The 23,860-nt window shown below is 44.4% G+C and overlaps 1 protein-coding gene across 1 annotated transcript in view; it reads left to right on the plus strand.

Moving 5' to 3' along the window:
- The window catches only part of LMAN1 (lectin, mannose binding 1), a gene marked incomplete in the record, with an annotated part of 407,951 nt that overhangs the window by 100,813 nt on the left and 283,278 nt on the right, over positions 1-23,860 (plus strand).

Below are 23,860 nucleotides of genomic sequence, written 5' to 3' on the forward strand. Positions count from 1 at the left end.
GGTGCGGGGGGGAAATTCAAAGACCATTCTAGAACTATAGCTGTAAGAAGGCTCTATGTACAGCTACAGCGATCTTGCTGGAGAAAACCACATGAATATGTGGCAGATTAAGGGTGTAGCTGATTCATATTAATCATGTGCTTTTTTCCCCCCAGAGCCTTTTGCTGGGATCTGAATAGTATGGTGGATTGATTCAAAGACCAGCTCCACTGTACAGTTTGAGGAGTTTAACAGTAAAAATCTAGACTGCCTTTCGTTATGTACACCCGTTGATGTCTGACAGGTTGTTAGAGCTGCAGTAAATTGAGTGTGCGCGCACTAGTACTTGTGTTGTGCATGGGCATGTTTAGAACTCGTTCACTGTCTGGGTATGTATATGTATGTGTTTGAAGATACGTATGCAGAAACACCTGAGGGTGTTGGTGGGGGAACACCAATGCTGTTACTTCTAACTGTGCTGTGTTAAATTCAGAGACGTGCTATTGAACTTTTGCTCCATGCAGCTCAACAATCTCCCAATCACACTTGTTACTGCACTACTTCTGGAGTTTTCCAGGAAAGTCCTATTAGTACTACAGCAATAATTTCCTGACTGGTATCCTGATTTTGAGCAGATTACTTAATCGGGCAGTGTTACTAGGTCACACGTGAAAAGGGAGGACTTGTGCTTGGTGTGCTTCCAGGTTAATAGATAGCAATAAAAGTAAAAATAAATATATAAATGGAATTGAAGCTGTGGATAGGCTTTACTACTTAATTGTAGTTTATTTTTCTTTAATGTACATCATTGAAATGATCAGATACAACCTTCATTAACAGTGTGAGTATTCCTGAGTAAATGTTTAGTCCTCTGGTAAGTGGTTCCCGTTGATTTTTGTGTACACCAGCAAAGCTATACGAGTTCATCTCCCGCACACAGCTATAATGTTAAGATCTCTGTTTTTGTTGTTGTACATGTTCTGCCCATTTTCTGCTTCCTTCCTGGTTTTAAGCCAGCGAGCCAATGACACGCTTGTCAAAGGTGACAAGCCATGACATTTTGGATGACACCAGCATTCAACACCCAAGTTATAAAAGAAACTGCTTTTTGCATTTGTTGCTTGTGTAAGTGCATTGAATTATTTTGTCCCAGGAGTAAGTTTAACACTGCTGCCGAGGTAAGGAAGTTATTATCCTCCTTGACTATTTCGGTATACTTTCTCGATAGTCTGCAAAGGGCAATGCTGACATTGTTTTCTCTTCATGGTTACACTTCTGCAAAGGGCAATTAGTCTGCATTACTAGGAGTATGCTCTCTACATTCCTCTCAACTGTCCCTCTTAATAGCTCTTAAAACTGGAAACTTTTTACACTGTATTCCCTAAACAATAGTTCACTGCGTCCCCGCCTAATGAATGTGCAATATTCATTTACAAACTCTTAACATCAAGCGTAAGCCAGTAATTTTCCTTTTTCCATTCTATAAATTGAATCTTTCCTTAAAAAAAAAAAAAACAAATGCATCACGTTTATACAAACTGGTACCAACAAATATTTATGCAATAACACCAATATTATGTAAAAAATAAATAAAGTTAGTAGCTAATAATATAGAGCAACCTGGTGGAGAGGATAAACTTTTGTGTACTTTCGGCAAACAATACAACCTTGCCCTAGATCAACGCTGAGTACCAAACTTTCTCTCCACATCTTCCTTAGACAGCCCAGCCTAAAACCTCATGAAAATGTAAGCGGGTGTGTTTATATTCAGATATCGATACCTTTTCACACACATTACTATCACTTAAATTATCCTCACACATTTTTATATATTGTGTATAGTGCATAACCATTTTATGGCCCTTATCCGAAGGCTTAATAACAAGGTCTCTACGCTGGCTATTTTTTTCCACATAAAAATTAATCATTGCTGAAAAATTCTTAACACTCTCATTTAAAAATGCTGGAATAAAATCACTTTTACTAGAAATGCTCAGTGTCTAGCAAACAATACGGATTTAAATCTGCATATGCAAATGAATCGCAAGAAAAATAAACATCATCACAATTATCCAAAGAACTATCAATATTGGTCGCATCATTATTAATGTGACTACATTGCATTCTAGAAAAGTAATAAGTCAAATTAAGCTTTCTAATAAAACAATACCTCGGATCTAGTTTGCTGCCATTCAGCTTCATTTGAGATTCTATCGCTCTCGAGCTTTTGAGATTTTTTTTTTAACATAATCTTGAGTTTAGCTTTACTTGTATTACATAACTACTGTTGTTTGTCTTTCGGCTTTTCCCGGTTAGGGGTTGCCACAGCAGAACTCCGGTCCGCTAATGATTGACAGTTGTTTTTTTTATGGTGTCAAGTTGCCAGCCCGACGCCCAACCTTCAACGAAGGCACGCCCATTCAACGCATGTCTTTTGAACGCCCACTCCACTGCGGGGAGGACATGCAGATTCCACACAGAAGGCACTCCCAACCCAAGCAGAGAATAGAATGGGAGAACCTCTTGCTGTGAGGCAACAACGCTACCACTGCACCACTGCGGCTATTTTATTTTTTCCTACCTCCCTTGTTTTCTTGCTAGTTTTCTCTAGAATTTTATTGATACAGTTGCTATTGATTTGTTGGTACTTTTCTGTAATACCATTGCTGGTACATTCTTATTTAAATTTCTATATTTTAAAGTTTTCCTTATTTGTTGGAGTATTTCTTGCACTACTATTGGTAGTTTCATTTTTTAAGACAAATTAAATTAGTTTTTATAGTTCTTTTCTGTTTGGTCGATAAGCCTATCTGTTTAAAAAAAATGCATCACCTGTGGGCATAAAATCCCCAACTCCGATGGCCAGAGGGAATGTGTATATTGTCTAGGAGCTGTACATTTAGATGCAGATTGCTGTATTTGCTCTGGGTTAAATTCTAGACCTCACACTCGCAGGAGAAAAGCTAGTGTTGAAGAGCCTTCTCCCGTCTATTACTTTGTCTTTTGCTTCTATAGCTGGGGCTGAAACACCCTCTAAGAAATTGGATAAGGGGGGAACCACACTCCTGCTTCCAAAGATAGTCTTGCAAGTGGTTACTGGATTGCACATCTTTCTTGGCTCCTTCCTTGGAGCTGCCAACTTACATTTCAAAAAAATCAAATCCAAACACCTCGGATCAGACTAAAGAATCACCCCAGATCCGTTCACCTCCCCTTCTGCCAGATCCAGACACTTCACGGCTCCCTTCACCCTTCTTTGAGGGATCCCCGCAGACATTTTAAGACCTCCGTTCTCCAGATCTTCCGTCAGGTCTTCCAGAAGTTTGAGAGACTGACGTGGATAAGATGATGAGAAAATTCATCACAGCCCAGATCCAAATGGCAGTATTTCTAGCTCGGCCTCCCACTGGATCTGTGAGCTGATCTTTGTCTACTTCCCCTATGTGTCTCCTGCTCCGACTTGACCCACTGTTTCAAAGCCCTTGGATTCAAGACCCAGGGGAGTGTCCTCATCGGATTAAGATGTGGTTTGTTCCTCAACTCTGGTTGGCCCTGAGCCTTACAGAGCTGAAGTATCAATGCTGGATCTGGAAAGGGGTGGGGGGGGGGGCTAGGATAAACTCTGAAGCTATAGAAACTGTCTCTGCACCTCTGGGCTTCGAAAGACAAGCTCTGGTCTAACTCCTTCCTCTGCTGGCATGCTTCTGGGGTTGCAGTTGCTGACTGTTTGGGAGTTATTGGCTCCTCCTTATTTATTTTATTTTTTATTTATTTTACATTTGTTGACCGGGCTAGTCTAACTGGATATATGTTCATTTACAGTAGAGGCCCGCAGAGAAAAGCTCCAAAGACAAATGCAATTAAACAATGAGATAAGGTTACTAAAGGGACCATAAAGATGAACATATCAGATATTTCAGCACATAAGCAGCCCTTAAAAAATAACACAACTGTATACACAGTATAGGACAAGTTCTTGACGAGAGGAATTCATAAATGTTTTCCTGGTATACCTTTCTTACAGGGTAAGCAATTAGGAACATAAAAGTTAGTAGAGAATAGGGTTCTGGAGATATTAGTATGAGTAGTAGCTTAGTCTGGGTTACTGCATGGGCATAGTAAGTGTGTTCTAAGGAATATTTTAAGTTTTTGTTTGAAGAGGGGTAAGGAAGGAAGAGAAGTAAGTTCAGTAGGGAGCAGGTTCCAGCTTTTCCAAGTTGTGTTTGAGAACAGAGTTACCTGCCGTATTGTTAGACTTACTTATGCTAACAAGTAGTTTGTTTGACCTCTGCCATAAACTTCGCTTTTCCCCAAGCACTCCCTCTTCAAGGTTATGGAGGGTGCCTTTTTATCTAGAGAGAGGACATCCCTGCCATCCTCTGATCATACAATTATACCTCCTTCGGTTCTCTGCTGTGAGCCTTGTTCAGCCATTCCACTGGGACAGACAGCCAAATCAAGTCTCCATTCGGTCCATCAGGGTATTCTCATCTCTTCTGATACTTTTGATGCATCAAGAGAGGATGTGTAAAAGGAGACCCCTAGAATTGCACTCAGGAATCTCTCAATGAGTACACTGATTTCAGTGAAGGGGAAGGGGTCCCCAGCTCTCCACCTGAAGATGTCTCATTTGGAGACTTTCCAGAACTTTTAAAACAAAGGCGGATGGTCTTCTGATGGCCCTTCCCTGGGGGAATCTGTTCCTGGAGGGTTTTGGTTCTGGCATGGCTACTTCTTGGCTAACTCCCTTGGCTGACAAACTCATAGATCTCAGAAACTGTGGAGCCAGTCCCTAAACATTCAGGAAAAGTTTTAGCTCCTGTTAAGGACTGGGCACACTGGAACAAGGGTGTCCTGGTTGGTGCTGTGGTGGCAGCCACCGAAAGAGCTTGCTAACTGAGTCCATGGCCTTGGACAGATTTGATAAGTGTATGTATGCTTCAGCCACCTTTGCTGTGCGGTTGCTGAATTGCCTGACACATTCTGCAAAATTGCAAAGAGATTTGAGTAAAGAACTTTCTATATCTGTTTCTGGGCCCATGTCTGCAGAGGACCAAAATGGTCTCTTTGCAACTGGCCACCCTCCATTCTATTTCTAATGCGTCAGTGAGGCTGATCTCCCATGCAATGGAAGGTACTTCATGGGCAGCAGGTTCAGGCATAGCCATTAGGAGACATGCCTGGATGCGACTGTGTGTTTGTGGAGTCCTTCAAGTTTTCATTCATCAATGTTGCCATTGATTGATCTTCCTTATTTGGCCCCAAAGTAAAGGAGAGAGGAAAGCACTCTGTCATTAGCATACATTTTTGTACCCCTCAAAGACCCTTCCCTTGGAATCAACAAGGAGGTATGAAAATTTAGTTTCGTGAATCCCAGGGTCCTTTTCAAGACTCACTAGGAGACTATTCTTACAGGAGCAGAGAGGAGAACTCAAACAGACACCACCCCCACAGCAGAGGTGGTCCGCAGAACCAGAGCTTCTGAGATTCCTTCTCTGACAAGTCCTGGCAGCATCCCTAAAAGGAGGCCCGACTGCTACCCTCTTGAGGCAGTTTTGGTGGGGAGGTGGGTATTTGTGTCTATACCAAAGGGCCTGGTGATCCAAAACAAAAGATTCTTGGTGAAAGAAAAGAATCTGTGATGATCCGCCCAATCATAGAGAAGCAGCAGCAGCATTAGAAGTAGAAACTCTGCTAGAAAAAGAGAGTTGTCCAGAAGGTCCCCTCAGACCAGAGAGAATCTGGGACTTATTCAGGAGTCTTCTTAGTGCCAGAGAAGACAGGGAACCTGAGACCCATCCTGGATCTCAGGAAAGTGAACCAGTTTTTTCAATTTTCAACGTTCTGGATTGTCGTGGTTCAGTCCAGTTTGCCTGCACTGCAAAAGGATGTTTGGATGTGCTTGATAGCACACATCTTTAAGATCTATCACAGGAAAATGAACAGGTGCTCCAGAAGACATCCATGCTTCTGGCTAGGAACCAGTCATTACCAGGTCAGAGCAGTGCCCTTTGGTCTCACCACAGCCGCCAAGGTGTTCACCAAATGCATGACGGTGGTAAGTCACTTGAGATTGGTGGGAATCAGAGTGATGTCCTTCAAGAATGCAACTGCAGTCATAACATATGGGTTGTCCTGCCTCAGGCAGCCCTCGGTCGGCCGGATTCCAAAGTCTGGGTCCGTCGGCCGATGTCGCATTTCTCTCCGACGTCAGAGCGGCTGGAGTACATAAGCATCAGCAGACGCCATTTTCTTCAGTCTTTCTTGCCGCGCGGTGCCTGAAGCAGAAGCAGTTCGCAAGTGCCGGTCGGTCAGCTCCTGTATTCTTCGATTCCGAAGTCATCAAAAAAGCTAAGTACCCCGTTGGGGACCTTTTCTTCCCTCAGCCGATGTCAGAAATTACTGAAAAAGTTAACAATTGTCTTTCTTGTGGTAAACAAATACCACATAAGGATTTCCACTCTTACTGTCTTCCTTGCCTTGGCCCAGACCACAACGTCTCGGCCTGTGTAGCCTGTGCTCGCTTCAACAAGCGCACTCTCAGGCGCCGGGCGGAGTTCGCTGAAGATTTTTTCGGCGAAAAATTTGCTTACACAATGCCGTCGGATCTTCCGACATCGCAAACTCCCAAGAAACGAAAAGACCGGGACCGACATCCTCGGCCCGCGTCTACCATAGACTCCACGCCAAAACCTATCGCGAGTGCTCCGGTTCCCTCTGAGACGGTCTCTCCACTGCTCCGAACCGAAGACACCGCATTACCGACTACTCCGATTCCGGATATCACTCCGCCAGTTATTGATTTTCCTCCGGATACCGAAACTGAGGAAATGCCCGAGACCATTGCTGTAGACAAGGTCACTCCTGCACGTGGAGCTGCCAGGCCTCCTATGGCCATGTCTATTAAGGCCTAGCTAAGGCAGCCAGCAAAACAAAACTTCTTACTACTAAAACCTTACCTCAGCCTACTCCAGAGACACAAATTATGTCTATGGCTGCTAGAGGTTCACAGGCCCATCCTGAGAGAGGATCCCAGCCTCCTTCTGATAAAAGGCCCCGGGTTGAACCCTCTGACCGTATTCCGTCAGATGAAGATTCTGAGGGCTCTGTCCACTCTGATAGCCAGGAAGAGCTCTTCCAGACCTATGAGGACTCGGATGCAGAGGATTCCATCCCCTCGGCCTCCCCTCCTGAGGATATTTCTTTTGGGGAAGTTCTGCATACCATGAGGGAACATTTCAAGTGGCAAGGCCAGGAATATTCTGATTCCAGAAAACGCCTTCGGACTTTCCTTAAGAAGCCCCCAGCACAGGCCCTTAGCTATTCCTCCTGTACTTGATGTTTTGGATGATTTATATTCTGACTCTAGTGTTACCCCTGACTCTCTTCCTCCTGCTCCAGCCAAGCCAGACAGGGTTCCAGAAACACATTCCCATTTATTCAGGGCCCATACTGCTGATTTGGAAACTATTTCACAGGGGCCTAAAGGAGTTTCAGCTTCCACCTCTAAAAATCCATTGCCCTCCAACAGGGAAGCTAGGTCATTAGAGAGATGGGGCAAAAAGGTTTACACATCCACTACCTTATCCATGAGAGCCTTGAATTGCCTTTTTCATATGTTACAATATCAGGATTTCCTGTTGGAAGATTTACAAAAAACTTTGGCCACTCCTGATCCTTTAGACAGGAAGGCTTTGCAGGAAGCTGTACATAATACTCAGCAAGTAAGCAATCACTTCCTGCAGTGTGGATATGATGCACTGGAAGCTTCATGTAGGGCAGCTATGACAGGGGTAGTCATTCGTAGACATGCATGGTTAAAAGATCAACCTCTACCATATCATGTAAAGGCAAAACTTCTGGATGCACCTTTGGAAAAGAACAAGCTTTTTGGTGCTAATGCTAAGGATGTGTTATAGACCATCGAGGAAAAAGCAAAATCAGTTCAGACGGTGAAAGATTTCCTCCAGGTTCAACCCCCCAGATTCAGTAGGAATTGGCCTTCAAAAAACTGGTCCTTTCCTAATCCAGAAAGTTTCAAAGGGGTAAAAACAGACGTGGCCGAGGAAGAGGCCAATACAGAGGTCCTTACAGGGGACGACAATGGCAGCCAGGAAACCAAAGAAGCAACGCAGGGGTTTCACCTGCCCCACAGCCACAATCTCAATGACTTTCCTCTACTACCGCCTACCAGGGAACAAATAGAAGCTCCCTTGGGCGGGAAATTATCTCTGTTTGCAGAAAATTGGTACAGACTGACAAAGGACAAATGGATTTTGGACATTATAGACCGAGGCTACAGGTTCCATTTTCATACCTTGCCAAGAAAACAAGGCATGCCAAACCTAACACAAAACCAGAGGGCAGAGGCTATCAAGCAAATCTCTATTTTGACTCGGATGAATGCAATAGAAAGAGTTCCACAACAAGAACAAGGCCAGGGGTTCTACTCAAGACTGTTCCTTGTTCCAAGAAAAGAATCTCAATGGAGACCAATACTGGATTTGTCCGCATTAAACACCTTTCTCATAGTACCAAAGTTCAAAATGCTGACTCTACAGCAACTCCTTCCCATGCTGGGCAAGGGGTCTTGGCTGATTACTCTGGACCTCAAGGAGGCATACCTGCATGTCCCTATCAGACACAGCTGCAGAAGATACCTCAGATTTCTTGCAGGGCCAGAGCATTATCAATTCTCAGCATTGCCATTTGGCTTATCTACTGTGCCCAGAGTATTCACAAAATGCCTGGCTTCAGTAATTGCTCACTACAGGCTCCAGGGGATACAAATTTACCCGTACCTGGACGACTGCCTCATACAAGCGGACGACAAATTGATGTTGACAAAAAACTTGGACTATGTCATACGATTACTTCAAGCTGTGGGATACACAGTCCTCTTCCAAAAGTCAAGACTGCAGCCATCCCAGCAAATAATCTTCTTGGGAGCCAAATTAGACACAGCCTCTCAAATGGCTTACCTGACAGAAGACAAGCAAGAGAAGTTAACTGATTACTTCAAAGGTTTAGCAAAACTCACCCAGATGACTGCAAGGAGATTCCTACAGGCCCTGGGTTACATGGCATCCTGCCTTCTCTTGGTTCCATTAGCAAGACTACACATGAGAAAGTTTCAATGGTACCTAAAAAGCATTTGGTCTCAGCACTGCAACAACTTGGAGACAACCATACCGCTCATTCCATGCCTACAAAAGGAATTCCTATGGTGGGCCTCGGTGAGCCAGGCAAACACAGGTATGTCATTCAAAAAACCACAGATAACACAGACCATGACCACAGACGCCTCAGACCTTGGATGGGGGGCGCACATGGAAGGCAGGTGTATACAAGGACAATGGTCTCCAAAGGAAACACATCTGCATATAAACCAAAAGGAAATGCTGGCAGTAATGCATGCCATCGAGGCCTTTCAACACCAACTTCAGCAAGGCCATTTACTGATACGGACAGACAACACCACTGTGATGTGGTATATAAACAAGCAAGGGGGCACCCACTCTTGCCCCCTTTGCAGACTGACAATGCATCTTTGGGAAAAATCACCGAGCCTAAACATCCAGTTACAATCCCAGTTTGTTCCAGGCAAAGACAATGTGTTGGCGGACAGCCTAAGCAGGAATTTCACAGATCCACACGAGTGGAGGTTACATCCGAAGATCTTCACACAACTCACTTCGACATGGGGCAGGCCAGAAGTAGACCTATTTGCCTCTCACCTCAACCATCATCTACAAAAATTCTGCACAAGGATATACCATCCAAAAGCTTGGAAGATAGATGCTCTCTCATTCAACTGGAACTTCCTAACAATCTATGCATTCCCACCTCTGCCACTGATGACCTCTGTATTACTAAAGATCAAAGCAGAGAGACCCAAGGGAATCATAATAGCTCCGGACTGGCCAAGACAACACTGGTACCCACTACTACGGAGCATATGTCACACCAGGAGGTGGGCCCTTCCCCAATGGCCTCTACTTTTGACTCAACACAATTTCAAAACAGTGCATCCAAACCTTCAGACACTGCAGCTAACAGCCTGGGAGATCCCATAAATAACCTCAGCCTGTCTCTCTCCAAGGAAGTTCAGCGGATACTAACAGAGGCTCGAAGACCTTCCACCAGAAAGGTTTACTTAGCAAAATGGAAGAGATTCAGCAATTGGAATACCAGCAAGGGACATGATGTATCATTGTTGAACATCCCACTCATCTTGGAATATTTGGCAGATATGCTAAAGAACGGCCTCTCATATTCTTCCATAAAGATACATGCATCAGCTATTTCAGCTAGATATAACACTGATCCTCCTGTCTTTTCACACCCTTTGCTAAGGCAATTCCTCAGGGGAATCAAGAACATTAAGCCACCAAGAAAGGCCCCAGTGCCAGCCTGGGACCTCAATTTTGTCCTAGAAAAACTGACTCTACCTCCATTTGAGCCAGCAGCTTCAGCTGACTTGCAATTTCTCTCATGGAAGATAGCTTTCCTGTTGGCAATTACCTCAGCAAGAAGGGTTTCGGAACTACAGGCCCTAATGGCAATACCACCGTTCATAACTTTCACAGAGACAGGGTTTCATTAAGGACCAACCCTACTTTTATGCCAAAAGTGGTATCTAGGGTTTCTTTAAATCAAGCTATTCATCTGCCTGCTTTCTTCCCCAATCCTGAGAATAAGGGAGAAAGACTGTTACATACCTTGGACATTCACAGACAACTTCGATACTACCTGGACAGAACCAAGGCCAGTAGGAAGTCTGAACAACTTTTTGTAGCTTACGCCCCTGCAGTCCAAGGAAAAGCAATTTCAAAACAGACTATTTCAAAATGGATTGGACATTGCATCAGATTCTGTTATTCCTTTCATGGAAAGACTGTTCCAGCCAATGTCAGACCACATTCCACCAGAGCTACAGCCACCTCTACAGCATTCTTAAGAGGGGTGCCTACTAAGGACATTCTAGAAGCTGCTACATGGAGCTCCGTGCATACATTCTCCAAACACTACAATCTCCCTCTATACTCCAGATCCAGAGCAGGCTTTGCTTCGGCAGTCCTGCAGGGTTTGATTGACACACCATCTTTTTCCTAGAGCATTCCTCCTCCCCCAGCTAAGCTGTGGTATTCTACCCATATATTATGACTGCAGTTGCATTCTTGAAGGACATAGTACAGTTTTGTACCTACCATAAATGTAAATGTCCGATAGACATGCAACTGCAGTCGGATTTTCCCTCCCTCCATACCCCTCTATGCCTAGGGTCCACTCCTATCCCTGTTTCTCTTAGCTGGGGATATCTGTTATGGTGTATTTGTTTTATTGCTCATTTATTTGTCTGGAATCCTGTTTTTGTCTTCCAAATTTGATTACAGCCTTCCTTGGAGGGCACCTGGCATCTGGGGCAAGAAACACTGAAGAAAATGGCGTTGGCTGATGCTTATGTACTTCAGCCGCTCTGACGGAGAGAAATGCGACATCAGCCGACGTCGGACCCAGACTTTGGAATCCGGCCGAACGAGGGCTGCCTGAGGCAGGACAACCCATATGTTATGACTGCAGTTGCATGTCTATCGGACATCTACATTTATGGTAGGTACAAAACTGTACTTTTCCATACCTCGATGACTGGCTCCTAACTGACCCAACCAGGCATTTGCTGCTGCAGGCAAGAGACTTACTTGCTCCAGTTGTCTCTAAGGCATCACATTCAGTTACAAAAAAAAAATTACATTTCACATGTATGCAGAGTCTAGAATTCATAGGTGCTAGAGTCAAGTTAGTGCCTCTTTCTCCTGCTCAAATGCAGCCACTTGGATCCCAGGTCAGGAAAGTAATACTACATTCTTCTCTTCCAGAGTGTCTAATTTTACACGTCTGAGGATCCATGGCAACTGCGCTTACCCTCTTTTCTCTAGCCAAGTTTCACATGTGAATTTTTCATAGGACACTGTCAGTCCAGTGGTCCTTTCTTCAGCATCCTTTAACTGCCTCAGTTAAGATCACACAAGCATGCAAAAGGTATCTTCTTTGGTTGATTTATTTGAGCAAACGCTCTGAAAAACATTAATTTGTTCTTCCTCTGCCCACATTCGTGACATGGATGCCTCTTGACTGTGGTTGAGAACACTACGTGGACAGGTTTATCCAAGTGGTCCCCAAGAGGCCAAGATGCTATCGGTGTCCTGAAAGTGACCCAGAGTTGATGGATAATGAAATAGGATAACGGATACCAAGTTAAAGTACATAATTATTGTTATCTTTGCAAAATTTTTAAGTAAAGGAGAGTACATACTCTAACGTTTAGATGTCTATAGACAACTCGGGAAGACCGACCAGTTGTCTTTTTTTTTTTTTTTTTTTTTCTTCTTCCCTAACAAATTGGGCTGGCCAGTTTAACAAAGTTGTACTGGTCAGATTGTTAACTGATTGGATCTCCTTTGTTTGTAGTACAGGAGGATTATCCTTGCCTAAGCTTGTTAGAGCTCATTTCATGAAGATTGCGGTGATCTCCAGCTTTTTGGTCAAGGGCTTCCATAGATGACATTTGTCCAGCTGCAACTTAGACTAATGCTGACACTTTTATTGCTCATTACAAATTGGATTCTGTTTTCAGGAACAGAGCTGCTTTTGGCTAAGCAGTACTCTGGAATATCCTTCCATAAGGGTTGCCCAAGGTTCAACTAGCTGGGGACTCTGTCCCTTCAGATGAGGAATGACTGAAAAGAAAAACATTGAGTAAAAGTTGTATTCACCATAATATTCCATTTGTGTTGTCCAATTTCATTCTTCCTCAACTTCTCATCCATGTGCCCCCTTTCTTTTGCTTTTGGAAAGATCTAAGTTTTTCTTGGGAACCTTGTTTGAGTTCTGGTTCCTTTTATTATGCTTTATTTTATTCATTTTATAGTCCTTGTCTCTAGGGACAGTAGACTGTATCTGAGGCATGTTAAGTTGGTGGAGTATTCTGGTTAAAGGGAGGAGCTCGAGAGTTTTGAATCCAAGGATCTAGTAGAAGCAGCTGCGTCTGCTTAGAGTCCGATCCAAGACCCATCAGTTAAGGAAGAATGAAAATGGACAACATAGATGGAACGTTATGGTGAGCACATAACTTTTTTTCTGTTTCTCTCTTTCTGCCACTTGGTCTCAAAAGATGTTTAAAATTTCTTTGCAAAGAAGCCTTTAGAACTTCACAGAAAACCTCTTAAAGTTGATGATTTAAGCTTTAATTTGAATGTATATGAATTGCATAGTTGCTAAATTACACTAGCTCTCCACAGAAAGCTGTGTAAGGCTACTTTATACTTTTAGGCCTACAAGGTGTATGAGAAGTCAGACACCCTAAAGCAAAAATATTTTATGTTTTGTTATTGACAAGTCAGATTTCTCTGGAATGGGTTGACCATTTCACACAGGTGGCTGCCCCTATATAAAATCAAACTTCTACTCCCCCACAGGTTTGTGTAGCCAAGCTTATCTGTTATAACACCTTCTTACACTGATAGTTCAATCTGCCTAAAGGTTAGCTTTATTGTAAGTGCATCACCTCAACAGCCTATGCAGCCTATACATTATTACATCTGTAGACAATGTTCGTCTTAGAATAAAACTCAGTAGTATAATTTACATTTTAACATGTATTGACATATGTGGCGACCAGCACAGGATTTAATGACCGTGGTAAGGTGGATTGAGCAGACACTACGAGCTGTTCAAGACTTGGAGGCCAGAGCGCAAGGTATCCACATCTGTGTGTTGTGCTCCATTTTATCAGCAGTAGGAAGCAAAAAAGTCAAAACATAGCAGTCACACATTGAGGAGCTTGGAGTATTATCCACAAGCTCCTTGCATCCTTATTCCTCCGGGTTTAGGACACATCTTCCCTTTCTAGTTGGGCTGCCTTGCATTAACAAAAATCCTTTTCTTGCTCCTGATATTCACATTCCCCAGCTCCAATCTCTTCATGGCACTAATAAGACCTTCTTCTTTGTAGAAGGACTGACTTTTACTAGAGTTGCAGGAGAACCTTGTGGCCCTTCTCCAAAGGAATAAGTCAGCCCATTTGGGGAGAACCTTGTGGCCCTTCTCCAAAGGAATAAGTCAGCCCATTTGGGGAGAACTTGTGGCCCTTCTCCAAAGGAATAAGTCAGCCCATTTGGGGAAAAACAAACAAAAAAATGGTCAGCAGTAGGGGGTAAGAAACCTATTCTTTTTATTGAGTTGAATAAAATTTATTCCTAGTCCATCGGTAATGAGTTTCAGTATTATTCGACTAGAGCAATTGCTACCTCAGTGGTCTTTGCTAAGAGAATGGCCATTGAGGATATTTGTGCAACAGCAACTTGGTCAACAGTTTATGCTTTTGTGTCTCATAAGATGTCCTTCCATTCACTGGTTGCAGTATTCCTTACATCCGTGATTCCCTGCCTCGGGCAGCCCAATGTCCGGCCAGTATACAAAAGCCTTCGGTTGCCTTAAGGTATGCCATACTTATGCTGCTCGTGTAGCTTATGGTATAAAGGCGGTGTCCGGATATATCATCCTCAGAACAACTTTGCCGTTGGTCCAAATGCATCTTCCAATCATCGGTCTGAACCCCTACATCCTGGTTTCTGAGCTGTTGCAGTTGAATGCAGTGCTGGGGTTTTGTTTTTTCTTGTCTTCTGTTTGCTTCTGGAAGTTCATCATCCAGGAAGGGTAAATACTTGTGTGGGTGACAGATTGCCCATAAAGATCACCATAAACCGTGTTTATTTTACTTAGGAGCCTCTCTCAACCATCCTGTTCCGTCTGTCAGCCTTTCATACTGAAGACTCTGCATAGTAGACTTTCTTCCCTTGCATTGCATCTAGAGAATTGGCAACTTAAGGCTCTTGCTAAGGATACTATGGGAGGAACTTCCTGCCCCAAGGGTCAGCTGTCAGGAAAGAAGGTTAAGAAACCAAGACCAGAATCTTCAGCTGTCCAGCCTCCGCTGGACATTTCTCCCAAGGTGAGTGAGAACCCTGAGGTTCACCTTACTTTGTTGTCTGATTCCTCTTCTGTAACTAGGCCGGGATCTGGCTTTCAGCATGTCTGATGAGGCTTTGCAGGTGTCCTTTTCAGATGTTCAGGGGGAACCACAGATGTTCTTCGTGTTTCACTATTACAGTCATCACACTTGGGTTATCCTGCCAGGGGTAGCCCTCAGTCGGCCCGAATACCAGAGACTTAGTATTTCTGCGTCGATTGCTGTCGCTCCAGGACTGACGTCAGGTCATCGGTGGTATAAAAACAGGCAGCTGACACCATTACATCAGTCTTTCTTGCCAAGGACCTGAAGCAGAAGCAGTTCGCACGAGTGCCAGTCGGCCGCTACCCTTTTTGTTTCCAAATTGAAGTTGAAGTCTTCTAAAGCTAAGTATCCCGTTGGAGATCCTTTTTTTCTTGCTCTAACCGATGTCAGAAAAAGTTAACAATTGTCTCGCCTGTGGAAAGCAAATACCACACCGAGATTTCCATTCTTACTGCATCACCTGTTTAGGCCAAGACCACGACGTCCCTCGCTGCCGGTTTTGCGCTTTGTTCAACGCCTGAACTATACGTCCTTGGGCCCTTATTGTAGCTAAATACTTTTGCTCTTGATCTCCGTATTCCGAAATTGCTTCGGTAAGCCATCCAACTACCGATCTTATGAAAAAACATGAGGATAAAGACAGAGACCGCACAGGTCCAAAACTGCCGATTACACTTCAGTTAAGCTAGTCGCCAGTTTGCTGGTACTCAGTGAGGCACTTCTGCAGCCCCTGATGCCCACTTCATTGGATTTCAGGCTGCCACCGAGACCCATTCGGAGTTCGGTATGCCGCGAGACTCTTCGTTGACTATTGAACCTGCGGGTTTCTCTACCTTTGGGTCTGGAGCTGCTGTGCAGGCACTGGCTTTGGAGGAGGTTCTTCGCACTATCGATTTTCGACAGACTTCTTTAGAGTCTTCAGTTCTTTTTAAAACTACAGAGTTTCTAAGGCCCCAGAGTATGAGCTATGCCTAAAAAAAGACCTAAACTCAAGCACCTGCTTCCTTGCACAATCACAGATGCTTTAAATTGGCGTAAGACCTTGTCATGCTGATTAGGGGAAGCCAGCCTTTACCTGCTAAAAGGAAAAGAGACTTGTCCCCAGCAGCTTTATCTGGCCAAGAGTCCAACTCTGAGGTTTCTGATTATAAAGACGTGCTCTTATCTGCTTATGAGGATTGAGATGCAGAGGAATCCATTCCCTCTGCCTCTCCTCTAGAGGATTTTTCTTTTGGTGAAGCCCTGCATACCTTGAGAGAGCATTTCCATTGGGAATGCCAGGATTATCTTCAGTCCAAAAATAGACTCGGGGAATTTTTAGATTTACCACAGCACAGGCCCTTGGCTATCCCTCCTATTCTGGATGTTGTAGATGATGTCTTTATGGAATTCAGTCCAACTTCTAATACTCTACCTCCTGCTCCCAGGAAACCTGCCGGGTACTAGAGAGTCCCTGACTTGCACAAATTTCTTTCCAAGAATCCTACTGCTGTCCCAGAGGTCATCTCCCAAGGACCTAAAGGAATAAAAGCAACTACAGCTAAGAATCCCACCCCCTCGGACAGGGATTCCGGAGCGTTAAACGATGGGGTAAAAAAGTAATACACACCTGCAACTCTTGTCATTAGAGCATTAAATTGTCAGTTCCACATGCTGAAATACCAGCAACATACCATGGAACTTATTAAACAAAAATGATCCACCTTCCCTGACTGCAGAAAATAAAGAATTACAGGAGCTCATGCATTCTGAAAGCCGTCAGCAAGCATACCCTGCAATGTGGGTTTGACGCCCTAGAAGCATCTTGCAAGGCAGCAGTCACAGGTTCGGTACTTAGAAGGCATGCCTGGCTTATGGAACAGACCTTGCTAGACCATGTCAAGTCAAAATTATTGGACGCACCTCTGAACAAAGACAGTCTGGCACCAAAGCAGAAGAGGTTTTAAAAAATATGGAAGAAAAAGCTAAGTCTATGCAGACAGTCAAAGACTTTTTGCAAGTACAGCCTCCAAGATTCAGTAGGCATTGCCTCTCAAAACATTGGTCCTTTCCAGCCCCCTCAAGGCCACCTCAGACTAGACCTAGGGGAAGCAGACCACCCCCCAGACAACAGTCTCCGGGTATGCAGAGATCTAAGCAATGGAGTACCTCCAATTCTAAAACAGGGAGTGCTAAGCCACCCCCTTATGGAAAGATTTCACAATGACTTCTCAACTCTTCCTCTCACCTCTACCCTATTGCTCGTGCCCCTAGGAGGAAAACTTGCCTACCATGCAAAAAACTGGGCCTCTATCACCAATGATCGATGGGTCTTCAACATAGTATCCCAGGGGCACAGATTTTATTTCCACACGCTGCTAACCCCAAAAGGGTTCCCAGATCTTCCTCCAAACCAGTGGGCAGAGGCACAAAGCCAGGTGCAGTCCCTGCTCTCCATAAGGGCAATTCAGCATGTACTTGCAGAACAGATAGGCCAAGGTTTTTGTTCCAGACTTTTCCTGGTATCCAGAAAAGAGGGCACCTGGCACCCAATCTTAGATCTATCCATTCTAAACACCTTCCTAGTGGTACCAAAATTCAAAATGCTCACCCTACAGCAGCTTCTCCCTATGCTGTCCAAAGATGCCCCTAGACCTAAATGAGGCCTATCTGCATATCCCAATCAGGAACTCCTGCAGGAAATATCTACGTTTCAGGGAAGGATCTATACATTATCAGTTCTCTGCACTTCCCTTTGGCTTATCCACTGCTTCCAGAGTTTTCACAAAATGCTTGGCTCCAGCCATTGCCTTTTGCAGACTAAGAAATATTCATATTTGCCTCTACTTGGACGACTTGCCTGATTCAGGCAGTCGGGAAAAGCTTTTGCAGCACCTGACATTTGTAAAGGACCTTCTAACCTCACTGGGGTACACTATCAACAAAAAAAATCCAAACTAGTCCCCAGTCAAAAAATTGTATTCCTGGGAGCAAGCTTGGACACAGCATCCCAGATGGCATTCCTTACTCCAGAAAAACAAGCCTGACAGGCTACTTCTCTCAAATGTCCACCAGAACCCAGTTATCCGCAAGGAAAATCCTGCAAGCTCTAGGGTTCATGGCCTCTTGCATTCTACTAATTCCATATGCCAGACTGCATATGAGAACTTTTAGTGGTACTTTGGTGCCAACATTCTTAGGACCTGGAAACTATCATACCTGTGATACCTTGTCTAAGGAAAGAGTTCCTTTGGAGGGCAGCAGCATGCAGCCACAAAAAGGGGCTTCCTTTACACAACCTCACACCGCCCAGACCCTAACCACAAATGCATCCGACTATGCCTGGAGTGCACATCTGGATGGCATGTGCGTTCAGGGCCACTGGAGCCCAAATCAGATTAATTTGCACATCAACCAGAAAGCGATGCTAGCTGTTCAGCACGCTCTTGACAGCTTTCAGATCCCTACTCTCTCCAGGGCCTCTACTAATCAAAACCGACACCACAGTGATGTGGTACATCAAAAAGCAGGAGGGGCACCCACTCTGCAGGCTAGCCAGGACCCTTTGGAACACTGCCTCAGCCATGTATGTTCACCTGCAAGCCCAATTCTTGCCAGGCAATCAAAACTCTCTGGCAGACAACTTAAACAGAAATCTCCTAGACCCACACGAGTGGCAGTTAAACCAAAACACCTTCAGCCTTGTGACCCAGAAATGAGGTACCCCGAAGGTGGACCTATTTGACTCCCCCTACAACCACCATCTCAGAAAATTCTGCAGTAGGGAATCTCACAGCAAGGCCTGGAAAGTGGATGCAGTGTCCTTCCACTGGGAAAACCTCTTAATCTATGCATCCCCCCCCTTCCTCTTCTTACCAGAGTACTACTCAGAATAAGGGAGGAGAGACCAAGGGCAATCCTCATTGCCCCAGACTGGCCACGCCAGCACTGGTACCCATTACTGCTCAGTCTGTCTCCATTGCCACCTTGGCACCTCCCTGAGATTCCAACTCCCCTGACTCAGCAGGAGGGAGAGTTCTTGCATCCACAATTGCACACCTTGAACCTGGCAGCCTGGCTTATTCCTTGACTTCTCCTCCAGTGGCCAGGCAAAGCAAGCAGGTCCTGGATGTTGTACGTGAAGCCAGATGACCCAGTACTAGAAAATCCTATGCTGACAAGTGGAAAAGGTATTGTTCTTGGATTCAGACTAATGGAGCTGATCCAGCACAGCCATCCGAGCTGATTTAGCACAGCCATCCTTTCCTCTCATCCTGGATTACCTAGCAGACCTACTCCACAGGGGCCTATCCTTTTCTCTTCCATTAAAATTCATACCTCTGCCATCTCTGCATATTACAGCACTGAGCCACCTCTCTTCTCACATGCTTTCATCAAGCAGTTCCTGACAGGGGCTAGCAACTTAAGGCCACCAAGAAGAGCCCCTACCCCTGCTTGGGACCTTAACTTTGTGTTGGAAAAGCTCACGCTACCCCCATTTGAGCCTGCAGCTTCAGCAGAGTTAAAATTCCTCTCTTGGAAAACAGCCTTGCTTTTGGCCATCACTTCAGCTAGAAGAGTGTGAGCTACAAGCACTTATGGCTGTGGGACCCTTCATTTTACATGCTGACAAGGTCTCCATCAGGACTAACCCAACTTTCATGCCTAAAGTGGTGTCCAGTGTGGCTCTCAACCAATCTGTTAATTTGCCCACCTTTTTCCCTAAACCTCAAAATAAGGGGGAAAGGATCCTGCACTTTGTGCACAGACAGCTCAGATTCTACCTGGCTAGAACTAAGCCCTTTAGGAAATCTGGCCAGTTACTAGTCAGGTTTGCAGCAGGGGCAGAGGGCAAAGCCATATCTAAACAACCCATCTCCAAATTGATAGCACACTGTATCCATTTCTGTTACAAACACCATGGAGAACCACCCCCACAGGGGGTCAGAACACATTCCACTAGGGCAACTTCTTCCTTTGCAGCCTTTCTCAGAGGGGTCACTACCAGGGACATCCTGGAAGCTGCAACCTGGAGTTCTGTTCATACCTTCACCAAGCGTTACCACCTGCCTATCTTTTCCAAATCCCAGGGCAGGCTTTGTAACCGCAGTCCTGCAGGACATACTAGCCAGCCCCAACTCTTCTAGACTACTTCCACCCATTCTTCAGCTTTGGGAATTAACCCAAGTGTGATGACTGCAGCAGGGAAACACGAAGAACATAGTACAGTTGTGTACACTCATCATAAATGTATATGTTCGAGTGTATTCATTGTTGCAGTCCTGGTTTCTCACCCTCCAGCCCCCTTGTCCCGTCCCCCCCATCACTCTTTCTCACTCCTTACAGGGCTATTGGTATTTACTTTCTACTGGTGGTGGTATTCCACCATAACTTTGCTCCCTTTTTGGGGGCTCTTGACATTTGGTGCAAGAAAAACTGATTTAATGGTATCAGATTCCTGTTTTTGTACCACTGACGACCTGACGTCAGTCCTGGAGCGACAGCAACTGATGCAGAAATACTAAGCTTCTCTTATTCGTGCCGACTGAAGACTACCCCTGGCAGGATAACCCAAGTGTGATGACTGCTACAGTGAGTACACTCCATCTATGTTTATGGTAAGTGTTCACAACTTTACTTGATTTCAGAGGGGCCAAGGGGTGTTCCTCAGATTTTAGTTAGGGAATAAGTCCCTACTACTGTTATTGAACGCCATCCTGGCTCAGAGCATAGATTTTACAGGGCAGACGTTCCATTAAAGAAAAAACAAAAAAGTAAATGTCTCTCCTTACAAAGAGTGAGTGGCAAGCCTTCACTCAGGGTTTGTTTAATGCTTTGATGGCATTGAAACCTCCTCAAGGAGGTTCTGTTCCAGCCCCCCCGTGGTCCTCTATTCCTCTTAAAAGAACCAGGGAACAGGATTCCTGTGAGGAGGAGTTGCATTCTGATGAGGAATCAATTGCTTACTCTTGCCAAATTCCTTCTCCTTTGGAGTATTGGTCAGAGGAGGAGACAGTCTAAAACTCCATTTTTCTTTTTGGCAGCAGATATTTTCAGACACCTGGGTTCTGAATGTAATTCATCAAGGATGCAGATGGCAGTGAGTCTCCCCTTTCTTTTCAAGGGATTCCTTCCTCAGCCACCAGATCAACCTCCTCTTCCCACCTGTCATTCAGCACCTGCTAAATCAGGTAGCTGAGAAGTGTTTTATTCAAGAATGTTGCCCATGCCAAAAAGAAAAGTTTCATCAAGTCCAGTTCTGGATTTTCCTTTGTAAACCAGTTTGTGATAAGGCTCCAATGTTATCCCTATATAACTAGTTAGATCTCATTTACCTGTTTTTTTCTGGTTACCTTTATTTTAAAAGATGCATATCGCATTCTTGTAGATCTAGATTTCAGACGCAAGGTTTTCAGTGCCTGACTCATGCTGTCAGTTCTCTGCATTACCCTTTGGACTATCCACTGCTCTGGTGGTATTTACAAAGCGTCTGGCACCAGAGTTGGCCTACTGCAGAGTATTCACATTTTTCCTTATTTAGATGACTTGCTTATGTTTAGAGTCTTTTTGAAATTTCAGGAATCTCGCTGAGGTTAAGTATCTCCTGTTAGACTGGGATTCCAAAAGAACATACAGAAGTCTTGTTCAGTTTCTCACAGGGCTGCTTTCCTGGTGTCTTGCATACCTCCATTCATAAAGCGCTTCTTTGACAGGAAGAAGATGATCTGTATCGAGATTTATTCTTGAGTTTTCCTACGTAAACACTGGCTTCTTGATCTCACAGCATATATATGGTTCTTATGATTCTTCTGGCAAGAATGTACATGAGAAAAATTCAGTGGTACCTAAAGTCTGTATGGTCCCAACATCATCCCTTGGCATTCCAGATTTCAGTTTGGGGGTTTGTGAAAAGGGAGATTTTTTTGGTGGAGAGAACAGTGTTATCAGAATTCATGTTCACCATTTTTTCTTGCAGCTCCAGCACAATCTATAACAACTGCCTTCTTAGATGCTTGGGGAGCAGTGTCTGTAGGGATAAAAATGCAGGATCACTGGGACAGAAAAGCTGGGCCAAAACAAGTAAAAGAGAAGTTGGCTCATATATAAATGCTCTGATTACACACCAACATCTATGGTCCCAAAGACCATTTAATGTTTATAAACTGTAACACAGTAGTATGGTACATAAATAACCATGTGGCAGCTAGATTCTCCCCTCTGTGCAGACTAGCTATAGTAGCCTGGGATATAGCTTTACAGCACAATGTCAGTCTGTAGGCATCTTAAATGCTGTCAGTACAAAACGTTGTGGCGTACAGGCTGAACAGGATAAATGCACACTAATGGAAATTGAATTGGGCAGTCTTCCAGGAATTGATCCATCTGTGGAGGACACATCAAATATATGTCTGCCTCCTTTTAAAACAGACAGATGAACAAATTCTGCTGCAGGGCTCCTTGCAAACAGCCCAGGAAAAATACATCCATTTCCACTCCCATGGAAATGTTCCTTTGCGTTTCCCTACATTCGACTGATATCCAGGGAAATTCTGATGATTCAGAAGCAACCTTCATAAGTAATTGTGATGACACCATTTTGGTCTAGGTAAAATTGTTTCCTCCTGACTTGTGGTTACTGCCCCTGGCCAATTCCATAAGTTTTATGACAAGTTGGACTTCACATGTGGAGATGTTCATCGTGTTTCACTGTTGCAGTCATAACAATTGGGTTATCCTGCTGGCAGGCTACCTGCAGTCTGCCTGAGTTCCGAAGTCTAGGTCTGGCGTCTGTTGCTGTCGCCTGCTCCTTGACGTCAGTGTGCAAGGGGTATAAAAGATGCAGCAGATGCCAATTTCTTCAGTCTTTCTTGCCGTGCGGTGCCTGAAGCAAAAGCAGTTTGCAAGTGCCAGTTGACCGACTCCTGAGATTTTCAAATTCGAATTTCAGATCCGAAGTCTTCATTAAAGCCAAGTACCCTGTTGGGGAAACTTTTTTCTTGCTCCAGACCGATGTCAGAAAAAGTTAATAATTGTATTTCTTGTGGGAAGCAAATACCTCATAAGGATTTTCATTCTTACTGTGTTCCTTACCTAGGCCCTGACCACGACGTTGCTAGCTGTCTGTTTTGTGCTAGATTTAACCAACGCACTATTAAGCGTCTGTACAATTTTGCATTTCATTACTTTGGCAGAAGGTTCAATTATATAATGCCGTCGGAACAGCCGACTACTGGAGTTTATAAAAAATGCAAAGAAAAGGACAGGCATCCGAGGTCCAAAACAGACTAGGCTTCCGAGGTCCAAAACAGACGAGGCTTCCGCTAGGCCTATCGCCGGTTCTCAGTGAGGCGCTTTCACAGCCCCTGAGAACTGCTACCTCAGAGCCACAGGCCGCTTCTGACTCCCACGTGGAGCTGACTGGGCCGCTGGAAACTCAAGGTATTGGACACTCATAAACTATTCCCTCAGATGGGTCCGGAGCCGCTGAGCAGGCATCTGCTTCTGAGGGTGTTTTCAGGCCTACAAAGTTGTATGTGAAACCAACTTCAGCTTCAAAGGCAAAGACTAAAGCAGCTCTAAAGACAAAGTAACAATTACAGCATTCTCCTGGACAGGCCACCATGCCTAAAAAACAGATGCTTAAAATGGCCGAAGACCTAATTACTTTGATCAGGGGTTCCCATCCCCCTCCTGATAAGAGGCCTAGACAAGAGATAGAATATGAATCTTCAGGTCAGGTTTCCATTTCCTCAGATTCCTCTACTAAATAGGAATATTCTCTTCCTCCCTGTGAGTATTCTGATGCTGAAGAATCTATCCCTTCAG

The sequence above is a fragment of the Protopterus annectens genome, chromosome 1.part0 (genome assembly GCF_019279795.1).
Source record: "Protopterus annectens isolate FY-2018-M chromosome 1.part0, PAN1.0, whole genome shotgun sequence".
In the NCBI taxonomy this organism is placed as follows: Eukaryota; Metazoa; Chordata; order Ceratodontiformes; family Protopteridae; genus Protopterus; species Protopterus annectens.